General features: G+C 44.6%; 1 pseudogene; it reads left to right on the top strand.

The window, feature by feature from the left end:
- The window catches only part of LOC120880433, a 92715-nt pseudogene that overhangs the window by 55840 nt on the left and 23519 nt on the right, over positions 1 to 13356 (top strand).

The raw sequence follows: 13356 nt of genomic DNA, 5'->3' as shown, positions 1-13356 counted from the left end.
TTATCAGGCCCCAGCCCCTGTCCCCATGCTTTTGGTTATGCTGTTTCTTCCACTTGGAAGGGCTGACTTCCTTTGTCCCTTTAAAACTCCTGTGTAAGGCTTTTCCTTGATTTCTAGGCAGAGTTTAGACTCCCCTTTGTATAACTTTCCCTGGCAGCTTATACTACTATGATACTCCTTGTTTTTTTTTTTTTTTTTGTCTATTGATTCACTGTTAAAAGCTGAATAATGACTCCCACCCCAAGACATTGACATCCTCATCTCCAAAACTGATGAATATTGTTACCTTACATGGTAAGAGGAACTTTGCATATGATTGATTTGTAGCACTGGAGATGGGGAGATTATTATGGTTATCCAGAGAGGCTTTATGATATAATCACAGAGGTCTTTATAAAAAGGATACAGAAGTGTTATAGCCAGAGATCTAGAGAGAAGGATATAGGATGATAGGAGCAGCGTTTTGGAGAAGGAAATGGCAACCCATTCCAGTAGTCTTGCCTGGAGAATCCCATGCACAGAGGAGCCTGGTGGGCTACGGTCCATAGGGTCGCACAGAGTCGGACACGACTGAAGAGACTTAGCAGAAGCAGCAAGCAGAGTTTAGAGTGATGTGAAGAGAGAGGAAGGGGCTGCACGTCAAGGAACGCAGGTGGCCCCTGGAAGCTGGAAGAGACAAGGAAACGGGTTCTTCCTTGGAACCCCCAGAATGCAACCTGTTGACCCACTTTAGACTTCTGACTTCTAGAGCTAAAATATAATAACTCAGTGTTGCTTCAAACCACTAAATTTGTGGTAACTTTTTACAGCTGCAGTAGTAAATGAATACATTTACTTTTTCATCCGTACACCTGTGCCACATACCATTTGACATACATTTGCTAAGCGCCTGCTTTGTGCCAGACCTAGCATTATACACTAAGACTAATGAATGAGACTCAATTGTTGCTGGGGGAGATATGATGGAGGTAAGGGAGATGACAGGTGCTCTGAAAAACTTGGATCATAAAGGTAATGATGGGTCAGACTGTGAAGGGCTCTTCATGTTGCTGTCTAACGTTGGGGCCATTTTCTGTAGGTAATGCAGAACATCATTAGTTCATGATCAGATCTTTGGCTGCCCGAGTGTGGAAGGGGATGATGCTGGAGGCAGGAAGATACATCAGGCGGCTGCGTTTTTCTGGGTAAGAAATGATGAAGACCCGAAGGAGTGTGAGAGGACAGTAAGGAAGTAGAGCTAGTAATACTGGGGTGATATTTCAGAGGTAGAAACGATGGCATTTTGTGATCAGTTAAATACTGTGCATGAGAGGGCAGAGTCCAAGATGACTCTGCTCTAAGATGACCCCGAGAACGGATGACTCTAAGTCAGTGCCTGGCACACTGTGGATAAGAAACAATTGTCTTGAATTGGATTGTGTGGCAAGAAGACAATGGAGTAGATCATCGCTGAGAGGAAAGGATGATGCCAATGAATCTGAATAGTGGAGGAAAATAAATAGAAGAATAAGTGTGTGTGTGTGTGCATGCGCATGTGCGCAGGGCACTGGGAAAAAAGGATGTGAAACCTGTGTCCATTACCCCATATGATTTTTTACTTCTTAATCAAACTTTTGCTAGAACCATGTTCAGAGAGTGAATTTAGAAAAGTGTATAACCACCTTTAAGATGCCAGATTTCTCTCAATGGTAAGTTTAGCTCTGCTCTTTGGATCTGAAACAGCTTTGAGCAGGGGAGGGAGAGCAGAGGGTGTGGGTAGACTTTCAGGGCATTTGCTTCTCTCGTTCTGGAATGAGGGCAGTGCCTCGGGTTTCTCCCTCTCTGTATCCCTCTTTGCTCATGTCTGCATCTGAGAATGAAACGTTCTCTGGCACTGGATGAGGCTACATATGTGTCCCTTGCCCAAGACCCTCTGCAGTGGCTATGTGGCGGTGAATATTTGCTGTATTGAAATATACCTCTATAACCTCTGCTCCTCCAAGAGACATCCTGTTTCCACAGCACTGATGGGAGAATATGCACAGTTTTCCAGCAAAGGTCTTGAAGCTGTTTCTCACCACCCTTGCTCTGTGGCAGACTGTGGCCATGGTACAGCAGAGTGGGGTCCATGGTGGGGGGCCAGATCTCTCCTTGCATTTATATTTGTACAGAACATTGTTCTAGCAGCTATGAATTGTGACTTTGCAAAGGAAAGGGGGAAAGTCTTATGGTCTAATTAGTTGGGGAAATTCTGAGTTAAACAAATGTGCTTCGTTCTGCAAGACCTCTCAGAAGCTTTACCATTATGTGCTATGAATATCTGAGACAGGGGTGAAGATTTTCCTAAACATAGCTGACTCCAGAGCACTATAAACTTTCTGTGGAAAAGTGCTCCCTGCATCAGAGTTTGGAAAGAGTTGTGCCACTGAAGTAGAATGGCCAAGGTGTTTTTAGATGCCTGCACACTCAGCTGCTGCTGCTGCTGCTAAGTCGCTTCAGTCGTGTCCGACTCTGTGTGACCCCATAGACGGCAGCCCACCAGGCTCCCCCATCCCTGGGATTCTCCAGGCAAGAACACTGGAGTGGGTTGCCATTTCCTTCTCCAACGCATGAAAGTGAAAAGTGAAAGTGAAGTCACTGAGTCGTGTCCAACTCTCAGCGACCCCATGGACTGCAGCCTACCAGGCTCCTCCATCCGTGGGATTTTCCAGGCAAGAGTACTGGAGTGGGGTGCACACTCAGCAGGAGTTTATAAAAAAGACCTCTAGCCATTACCCATCTTCGTATGGTTTTCAGTGAGCATGAAGCACTCAAGATTGACTGAAATTGGACCAATCTCCCTATTCTGACACGTCTGGTTCGGATCGGAACTTACTTTACAGATGAGCCAGGATCTAGGTGTAAATTAGAACTACTTCTGTCATTCCTCATCTTATCACACTCGGGGTTTCCTTTCCTCTCCCTACACACCCCTCCAAACGGCTTCTTATAATAAAAAACAATTCATGTTGGTTTCCTTCTTAAAACTTGTTTTAAAAATACTTTGAAAACACTAGATACTTTTCTTTGGATAATACAATAGTAACTAGATACTGGATTGGCCAGAAAGTTTATTTGGGTTTTTCCATAAGACTGAAACTTCCTCACCAACCCAGTATTTATGTTCTGCTTCTCTTGTTCCCATGTGAATACAAATGCAAGGTGTTTTTCAGTTTTCAGGAACTTTATTGTTTATAATCCAGATTGATCCTTAGAACAACTTGACAAGGAGGAGATGAAACCCCATTGTCTTATTCTGCTATAACAAAACTGCCCAGACCTGGTGGCTTACAAACAGTAGAAACTTATTTTGCTCAAGATTCTGGAAGCTGGAAATCCAAGATCAGTGTGCCAGCATGGTTGGGTTCTAGTGAAGTCTTCTTCCAGGTTGCAGAGGGCTGACTTCTCAGCATGTCCTCACAGGGTAGAAGGAGTGAGGGAACTTTTTGGAGCCTCTTTTATAAGGGTACTAACTCCATTCGTGAATCCTCCAGTCTTGTGACCTAATTACCTCCCAAAGCTCCACCTCCTAATGCCATCACATTGGGCATTAGATTTCAATGTATGAATTTTGCAGGGAATATAAACATTCAGCCTATAACACACATTTTATAGAAATGAAGCAAATAACATATATGGCTGCCTAGTTTATGCAGGTATTTGGCTAAGTGTTTTACATGTATGAGCTCATTTAAAGATCCTCTCTGAAAGTGAAAGTCGCTCAGTTGTGTCCGACTCTTTGCAACCCAATGGCCTATACATACAGTCCATGGAATTCTCCAGGCTAGAATGCTGGAGTGGGTAGCCTTTCCCTTCTCCAGGGAAACTTCCCAACCCAGGGATCGAACCCAGGTCTCCCACATTGCAGGTGGATTCTTGTGAGCCACAAGGGAAGCCCAAGAATACTAGAGTGTGTAGCCTATCCCTTCTCCAGCAAATCTTCCTGACCTAGGAATTGAACTGGGGTCTCCTACATTTCAGGCAGATTCTTTACCAACTGAGCTATGAGGCAAGCCCTTAAAGTTTTATATTAGGATATGCGATCCTCGTGTTAGAAATGAAGAACGAGAGACTAAGAGTGAATTAACTTGCTCAGTCACATAACTTATAAAAGCAAGCCGTGGTGTTTAAACTCATGGTTGTTTAAACTCATGGTTGTTTGACCCCTAGGCCTACTCTCCTTCCATGATGGCACTCTTAAAGAGGAAACTGAAAACAAGGGCAACTCAAGATTTGCTCGAGTTCACATGGCAGGTTGGGGAAAGTGCTGGAATTAGGACCTAATTCACTGGACTTTTCATCCAAGGGTCTGTCTTCGTACTTTTGCCAGGTCACGGGAAGGCATTTTCAAGAGTAATTAACGACCTGTGAAATGTCACCGACAGCAACCACAGCAACTACATGAGAGCAACGGGAAGAGAAGACAAAACCAGTGGCTCCGAATCTCCCACCCGTCCCTCAGTGGCCTCATTGTTGCTAAGTAGAGCAGATCCTCCATCTCTAAGAACGCCACCTTAACTTCATTCTTTTGTCACATAAGTAAGGTGCAGTATACTTAAGGAGTTTGGGTTCTCCTTACCTCTTCTTTTCATGACAAAAAAAAAAAAAATACAATAAGTCCCCTGCACACAAATCTTCAAGTTGTGAGCTTTTGAGGATGAGAACATGCACTCATCAATGTCGGGCCTGAGTGAAATTGCAGCTTGCCCTCCGTCTCCCATTGCTGATTCTCCTTCAGCTCTACTGTCTCCCACCTCCTCTCCTCCAGTCAGTAACTCTTCTTGCCTTGTATGCCAGCTGTTGTACTGTACTACCTTACTTTTCAAGGTACTGTACTGTAAGGTTAAAAGTTTCCTTTAATTTTTGTGTTTGTTTTTTTATGTATTATTCATGTGAAAAATATTATAAACCTATTTCAGTACAGTCCTATATAGCTGATTGCATTAGTTGGGTACCTACACTAATTTTGTTGGACTTATGAACAAATTAGGCTTATGAATGAGCTTTTGGAATGGAATTAGCTATGTAGGGGATTTACTACAGAGCAAATTCCACCACCTGCCCTTCAGTGGTACCTACTGTTTCCACTAATCAGATGAACGTGATTCAGTTACATCTCCCAACGTTCCCCTATGTGAAATCCCTGTGCTGGTATCATGGGGACAGCTATGGAGCTGCACGGGGCACACCCTCTGAGAGCCTGCAGTCTAAACAGAGTGTGAGAAGTACTACTGAAGAGGTCCAAACTGTCAGGAAAGCAAGAGGTGAGACCCTCAGGGAGGTAAAGAAGGAGTCCTGGACATTTAGCATGGAATGCTCACCACTGTCTCTCAGAACAATTTCTGGGATGTCCTGCTTGTAGTCACCACATACTTAGCTCCTCAGGGACATTTACTGGCTAGTTCCTGGAAAGCAATGACTATCGGGCAAATTTTTGTTGCCATTTTCCCAAACGCAGAGTCTTTTTGAAGTTTTCCTTGATACCAGGTTGGGACAAAAGGGTGATTATGATTCTGTGTCCTGGGTCTCTCCTGAGAGCGCCTTGAGCCACATGAGACACAAGTGTGAAGTGAAGGAGAAGAGGGGTCTGGTCTTTATGGAGTTGCTGGGCTCTAGTCCTCCTCTTGGGAGCTGGGAGTGGCTGTGTTCATCTGCTTTCTCTTTCCCAACTGACTCTTCCCTGCTCTTGGATGCGGTGGTGGGCAGAGTCTGAGCTTGGGCCCCCTGTGGGGTTATTGCCCGTGGAAGTGATATATGAAATCATTCTGCTTTTTTCCCCCCCACTCATCCAGGCTCTGATGATTGGGCAGAAATAGAGTCATCCAAAGGCCAAATCAAATGGATGCAGCCAAAGCGAGGAGTTAAGGTAGCAGAATCTATATCCCATGTTTTGAGGGATTATTTCCTTTAGCTATTGAATGAGGATCTCGAGGTCAGGCCTTACTTCTGTGATTAACAAAACCTTTGAGGATAATGAGGGGAATATGGAAATGGATTTAAGTTTCTCAGAGAAAAAGAGGTACTTTATAAATCCAAAGCAGTTACATACGGCCTCCTGGGTTCAAAATCCCAGGGGGCTTACACTGGCCAAATTTGTGCATGCCAACGCCCAGTAATGTTCCCTCTTGCCCAGTTAGGCTTCCAGATCATTAGGCTGAGAGAAGTAAGGACTTCCCTTGAGGAAATACAGAGCTGTTATTCCCCTATTCCCCCCACCCCACCGTTGACTCGGGGAATCTCTGAGAATCTCTGGAAGGGACTTCAAAAGTCACGTAGTCCAGCTGCCAGTATATTCCCTTGCTAAGCTGGCAAGTGGGAATAGAAAGTAAAAGTGCAGTTAATTCTCAAGCATTTGGACGTAGATTGTCCACAGACAGAGAGTGAGAGATTTGTGTGTTTGGAGACAGTGCTTTGGGGTCTCTTCGTATCTGTTCCTTCTCCAAGCTAAACAATCACAGATCATTTCACTGGTCCTTAGAGGACTGCTTTCAAACTTCTGAAATCGCATAAATTGAAGCCATTTTCATCTAACTAGGTTGATGCTGCCTTCATTTCCATTCCAGAAACTTTTGGCTATTCCCCATTCAGAAGGGACTGACTGCATTTGAAATAGGATGACAGAGGAATTACTCTCACTGAGATTACCCTTCAGCTACATCCCAGAACTGAGAGACTCTGCTAACTGCTACTGCCATAATGACTAGCAATCACAGCACAATCACGGAAATGAATTAAATTATTAATTTCAATAGCACCCCATGGTGCATTTATAAATTCCACCATCTGGGGAACATAAATATGGAGGTCCACATTCTAAACTCGGAGGCATGGTGCTTGGTGCCAAGGGCTGTATCTTTGAAGGCAGTAAAGATTTTTCAAGATACTATATGTGGAGCAGCAAGCTGTGCATTTGAGAGAAGGATCTGTCCCTGAGTCTCTATTAGCTTTACTATTTATTTAAGGATCTCTTCTCCTTTATTTTTTAACCAGTTCATATCGATAGATGCAATGTATAAAAATCTTGGTTTAGGAAAAGTGCATGATGGGAAATAAAGTCAAACTCTTATTTGAACTATTTATTTATTCTCTCCCTTTTCTCTTTATCCCATTTCTTCCTCCCAGAGTCTCTTCTCATACTGACTTGCTTCACTTATGTAAATCTCTGGTTAATAAGTTCTTTCTACTGAGATAGCTATTCTTGGGTTTTGAATGGGTTCAAAAATCTCTCTAAAACTTTAAGAGCATTGTTCCTGAAGCAGAGAGGATAGAGGTCCTGGAGGAGTGTGTAACCTACTCGAATCAAAGAGATTTAACTTTCTTTCCTTACGTGGAACCATTTGGCCAGATGTTGGGGTTCCCTGAGCCTTCTCTGTTTGCCATCTGTCTTGTCCCCAAGGGCTGGTGAGAGAGGGACACTTCTAAAGACCATATGTAAATGACTTCCATGGAGCCCTACAGGGGCTCCCTAGGCTACCTTCTTCCCACTATGGATCACCAATGCAAAGCCAAGCAACAGCCCAGGCCCCTGCCATTGTGTACCACAATGTCCTAATATCCAAAACAGCTAGACTTCTAGCCAATGAATTCACTTAAGACCCACAAGAAAAACACATAGCTTCCTGCAGGATAAATGGTTCTAAAGCATCCAGGGTGTTGTGTAGCTCTTGACTTCCTTGGTCTCTGTATCCAGGGCTTTAATGCAATTTGTGTGTTGACTGGCTGATGATGAAGATGACTGTTGAGAACTCCTTTTAGAACTTCCACATATGCACATCTAACCATACAGAGCTTAATCAGCTCTGCAGGCCAGTGTGATTTTTAATTGAGACTGAGGGAAAACTCCAAAGGTCGCCTGTCCCCTTTGCTACAATTGATGATGCTCACTGGCCATTCAATGAAACAACTTTCATATATAAGGTTAAATGAAAATATTGTGGGAGGGGCTATTTTTAACAACTGTGTTTTAGGTGGATTCCTTTCAATTTTCTGTAGAGCCAAACATCAGGGTAACTTGAGATCTGGGGATCTATAACTTTGGGAAGAGGTAGATTGTACCTGAATAGAATTTCACTTCTTCATTGTTTTAGATGTCATTCTCATAACTTAACCAAATCAGCTTATCATTAGCCATTTGACAACAAGAGAATAAACAGAACCTGCAATCATGATAGATTAAATGAAACTTCTGATCTTCATGGCAAAGTCCTTGCCAATAGCTTCTGTTTCTGTCCCTGGATGGTAAACATAAGCGTTCATCAAATTTGAGGAGCTGGACCTCTAGGGACTCCCATGTCCTGCGTTTATTAATGACAATGAAGGACCCAAAATCAGTGATTTATGCAATTTAGCCATGGTTATCCCCAACCTCTGTGGGAGTTAGTAGACTGGAATAATTACAGACTAAATAGTGATGATAAGGAGGAAATGTACTGTAGTTGGAGTTAGTGGGCTGAGAAAACAAATGTTTCCGGTCTCAGGAGAATCTGCTTGCTGTTATAAAGGAGAAAAGTAAAAGCAAAGAGACCTTGTCCTGATCTGTACAAGTTCAGTAGCTGGGAAAGACCACATAAAGTTATCATAAAAAACAAGAGGTGATAAACACAGAAGACCCTTTAGCATCCTGCTCCCCGCTCAGCCTGCCTCCCAGCAGCGGGAAGACAAACAGTCGACGCACTGGTTTTGAGATGAAAATCTGGAATAGTCACTGTTTTGCCCTCAGAGCCAATGCTGGTAAGACTGGAGGAACCAGTGTAACTTTGCCTGTATTTGCTTCTGACTCAAACACCAGAGAAAACTCACACAAAGAAGTGAGAAACTTCCTATTCTGAGTTGAGGAGTTCTGTGTAAGCCTGTCACAGCATCCGTTCTGGGTAATCACGAGGCTTCTTTTCTCTTTGGGTATCAGAATAGTTCACCCTAAGCCACCAGCTGCTCTACATTAATGACTGAATCCCTCTGAGGCCCAGGTCAAGTGGCCTGCCCAAGGCCATGACGGAGGACCCAGTAGGTAGACCACAAGCTCAGCAAGCATGGCTTCCTGCCAGAAGCAATGCCTCTCCCCTACAGTCTCCTTGAGTCTTACTCCCTGGATAGACGTGCTGTCTGACACTGCCCTGCAGTGAACAAAGGGAAAGAAAAAAAAAAAAAAAACCCAGCATTTCTTTCTAAGATGAAAGCATATGGTACCATCAAGGGGGATGGGTGGGAAGAAAGATGCCTGGGAAGATTCAAAAGTATGTTAGTTATACCTCAAGGGCAAATAGTATAACAGAAAAGAAGAAGTTTTCTCATTTGTTGGGTACAATAGCCCTTCACCCCAGCAAGGGAGAATGCCTGCCTGAGTGAGGACCAGCTCTAAACTGACTCAGCACTTCTGGCTCAAGTATCATCACTTAGCCAGGTGACGCTCTTTCAGGTGAATTTTTCCTTATAGTAAGATCTGATGGCCAATTTAATTGGCCATGGAAAAGAGAAACAATACAGTTCTATAGAGAATTATGTAAGGAAATCTAAATAAAATCCAGAGAATTCACACTTTGATCCATTCATGCATAAGTCAGCAGCATCAAAACAAGACTCATCTGGCTTCCTATACCCTCCCTTCTTCCATTCAGATGCTTGTCGAGTTTTTCATGAGGGTAGCCTAATGAGGGGAGAAGGCAATGGCACCCCACTCCAGCACTCTTGCCTGGAAAATCCCATGGACAGAGGAGCCTGGTAGGCTGCAGTCCATGGCGTCGCGAAGAGTCAGACACGACTGAGCGACTTAGCAGCAGCAACAACCTAATGAGGAGATCTGGAAAAGGCTGCTTTTTGCTGGAGGTTCTCACTGGCTGCCTCAGACCCCACCCAGCTGCCCTCAGGCTCAGGGAGCAAGATCCCCTCCCTGCACACCTGTATAACCCATTCAGGAGCCTGTGAGGAAGCCCTGATCTTCTTTTCCCAAGGGTGCTCCTCGGGAGGCTCTCTGAAAGGAGAGGGACCCAGGCGTACTCATACTTTTGAATATCTGACTATAAGCCTGTCTCTAATGCTCCTTTAGGGCTGTCTTCAAAGCTCCCAGGGCTTCCCTGGTGGCGCAGAGGTTAAAGCATCTGCCTCCAATGCGGGAGACCCGGGTTCAATCCCTGGGTCGGGAAGATCCCCTGGAGAACGAAATGGTAACCCACTCCAGTATTCTTGCATGGAGAATACCATGGACGGAGAAGCCTGGTAGGCTACAGTCCACGGGGTTGCAAGAGTCGGACACGACTGAGCGACTTCACCTTCAAAGCTCCCAAGAAATTAATCACAAGAGACTTCTACTCTAGGGAAATTCAGTTACATGTGGATTCCTCAGGGACTTGCCTGACATTATTGGTTATTACTGGGTATCACTGGACATTGCTGGGAATCACTGGAAAACCTATGTGATTATCAGGTGAGTCTCTGGTCCAAAGCCGGGGACCCCTCCCTCTCTCTGGAAACCATGACTTCTAGCCCCATGAAACCTAAAGTTGTGGAGATGGAGAATTCAGATTTCTCAAGTGGGCCACTGGGAGTGATGGTGAGCAGGGCCACTCCGCCGTCTACTTCTTGGTCCCCAACAACAACATATGATGGTTGTTAATTAAAGACGTATGTCTTATCCTGATTCTTGCAGGTTTCATCTCTAAACTAGCACTTGCACTGTGCCCTCAAAAAACCATTTCATTGCTCGATCAGGTCTATAGATTCTGTGTGTGATGATATTTAATGTATCCTTTGGTTGTGTGCCCACTGCCAAACCTCCTTTTCTATAAAGTGGGTCCCAAAGTCAGAGGTAACATTCAGTGGACTTTAAGTGGATAATAAGTGACATATTACATGAATGTCAGTAGATTAAACATCTGTAGTCAACTGGTCAAAGCCTTGCAAATAGGATATATGTTGATTTCAGTCAAGAATTGCCACATCCAGGGTGAAAGGGATCCCCTTTGATCAATTTACCACCAAGTGGCTGGTTGGACTCCTTGAGGGATGGGTTCAGCCCTGGTCTTTGTGCACCAAATTAGACATTTGGCAGTGGCAATAACTAAGTTGGCTTTGGTGAGTAGGAACCCAAGTATGGAGAAGGCAGTGGCACCCCACTCCAGTGCTCTTGCCTGGAAAATCCCATGGACGGAGGAGCCTGGTGGGCTGCAGTCCATGGGGTCGCAAAGAGTCGGACATGACTGAGTGACTTCACTTTCACTTTTCACTTTCATGCATTGGAGAAGGAAATGGCAACCCACTCCAGTGTTCTTGCCTGGAGAATCCCAGGGACGGGGGAGCCTGACTGGTGGGCTGCCGTCTATGGGGTCGCACAGAGTCGGACACGACGGAAGCGACTTAGTAGTAGTAGTAACCCAAGTATACCCTCTGTCACTATCACAGTGGCTATTTTATTCATGAGCCCATCACACCAGGATTAGAGTGGCTAATGACAGAGGCTGGCTGATATCAACTGGCTCAGTTATTATGAATAGTTGGTTGTTTAGTTGTCTATTTATTCCATGGTGTTTACTCTCTTATGGGCATTAATACGAAAAGATTTTCATCCATCAACATGCTCCTTTCTCTCTTTTTTTTTTTGTCTCTGATATTGCAAACATCTTGGTGTTACATCCCTGTCCAGCCAAGCCATTTACTGTTGCTCAGGAGTCTAGAAAATTCTTACCTTGGCTGACTTCTCTTTCCATACACAGTTAATGATCAGATATACCACCTAAAGCTTTGCCCATTAGCAGGATTTCCCCTCTTGCTGCAGGCCACCACTTCATGTGACTGCAGCAAATTAGGAGTCCATTTTCAACTTGTACTCCAACACCAAGCCATCCATAAATCAAGCTTGGCTCTTTCCTGCCTTCATCAGGTAGTCATAACGGGCCTCCCATCTGGTCAGAGATGTTAGCTAAGGTCAAGTACAACAGTGGTGGATGGCACAGGCTTCTGTAGTTTTCACCTTCTGGCTTTGCCCATGCCTGACCCTGGATGTCCTATTTCTGTCTTGCAACTGATGGCTTGTGTGCCTGACCAACCCTGTGATTTGGTGAGTCTGGTAGACCCTCCATAATGGGGAGCTCCGGCTGCATGATCCCTTAGTATCATGATTGGATGATCCATCTCTACCAGGGTCCAGCAGCTTGCAGGGAGTCCTCCTTTGAATTGTGTTTAGGTCTCTGCCATGGATGGCATGCCCTTGCTCCAAACGCTTAGAGTTCTATATTATGATTCTCCTGTGGGGTTGCCATATATTCTGCACAACATCCTTTTCGAGTATAAGATCCTCTGGGTCAGCTAGATTACGTGGCAGGCTGCTCGTACCACACTCTGAACCTGCTGCATGTCCTTTCCTCTGAGCCCCGCTCACAGCTGGCAGCCCTCCATGTCACTTGTGTGTTTTCAGATTAGGAATGTGCTCTCTCCCCCAAACCCAAAGACTCTTATCAGGCATGGCGCTTTCTTCTTGGTTGTGAGAGGTGTAAGATACAGTAGTACCTCTAAGGGGTGGGATGTCCTGGAATGCCCCTGATTGCTTGGTATTGACAGAAGGTTTTATATTCCATCCTCTCAAGATCTTTCTCACTAGCTAGCTTTCCTCTCTCCTCTCCCTCCTTTAGCTAGTGTTCTCGTCCTTGCTCCCTGTGTCTACCTATCAGTAGGTTGATCTTTCTTCCCACAAAGTCTCCAATGTCCTTGCTCTTCAGGGGATGCTCATCCAAGTGGATGAACACGACCCTGTGGACATAGTGAACGTGCATGTTCTGTAGTCTTTTCAGACTCTGCTGAGAGGGCGGGAGGTATGCATCAACTGAGGCAAGACTGTAAATGTCTATTGCTGTCAGTTCCATTTGAATTGCTTCTGATTCTCCTTGTTGATAGAAACAGAAACGAGTTAATTCATTATTAGGTCAATGCCCTTATACCATGCACCCAAAGCTATGTTTTCACCCAGAAGAGTTAACTAAGATCATTAAGCAAGGTGTTAATATGCTCTAGAAAGACATTACTTCTAGTGTAATGGTTCCAACTGGGGCTATAACTTGGTAGAGTTTTGAGAATCATCCAACCTGATCGCTCTGTTTTTTGTAGAAATCACACTGGAGAATTAAGTGAGGGTATGATGGAGATCCCACCTCGTGTATGCTTTAGGTTTTAGGGGTGGCTTTACTCTTTGCCACTCCCACATAGAAAACCGCCTCATTTGTCATTGACTGTCTTGGTCGGGGGCCTTCCCCACAGCAATAGCTCCTACTCTCTAGCCCAAGGAGCACCTGTGTGGGGGTTCTTCCAACAGCCAAGTGTGTCTCTTCCAATTATACAATCAATCAGCAGTCA

The sequence above is a fragment of the Oryx dammah genome, unplaced genomic scaffold (genome assembly GCF_014754425.2).
Source record: "Oryx dammah isolate SB20612 unplaced genomic scaffold, SCBI_Odam_1.1 HiC_scaffold_21, whole genome shotgun sequence".
Classification (NCBI taxonomy): Eukaryota; Metazoa; Chordata; class Mammalia; order Artiodactyla; family Bovidae; genus Oryx; species Oryx dammah.
The sequence above is the reverse complement of the archived record's forward strand: the minus strand, read 5'-3'. Positions and strand labels throughout refer to the sequence as shown.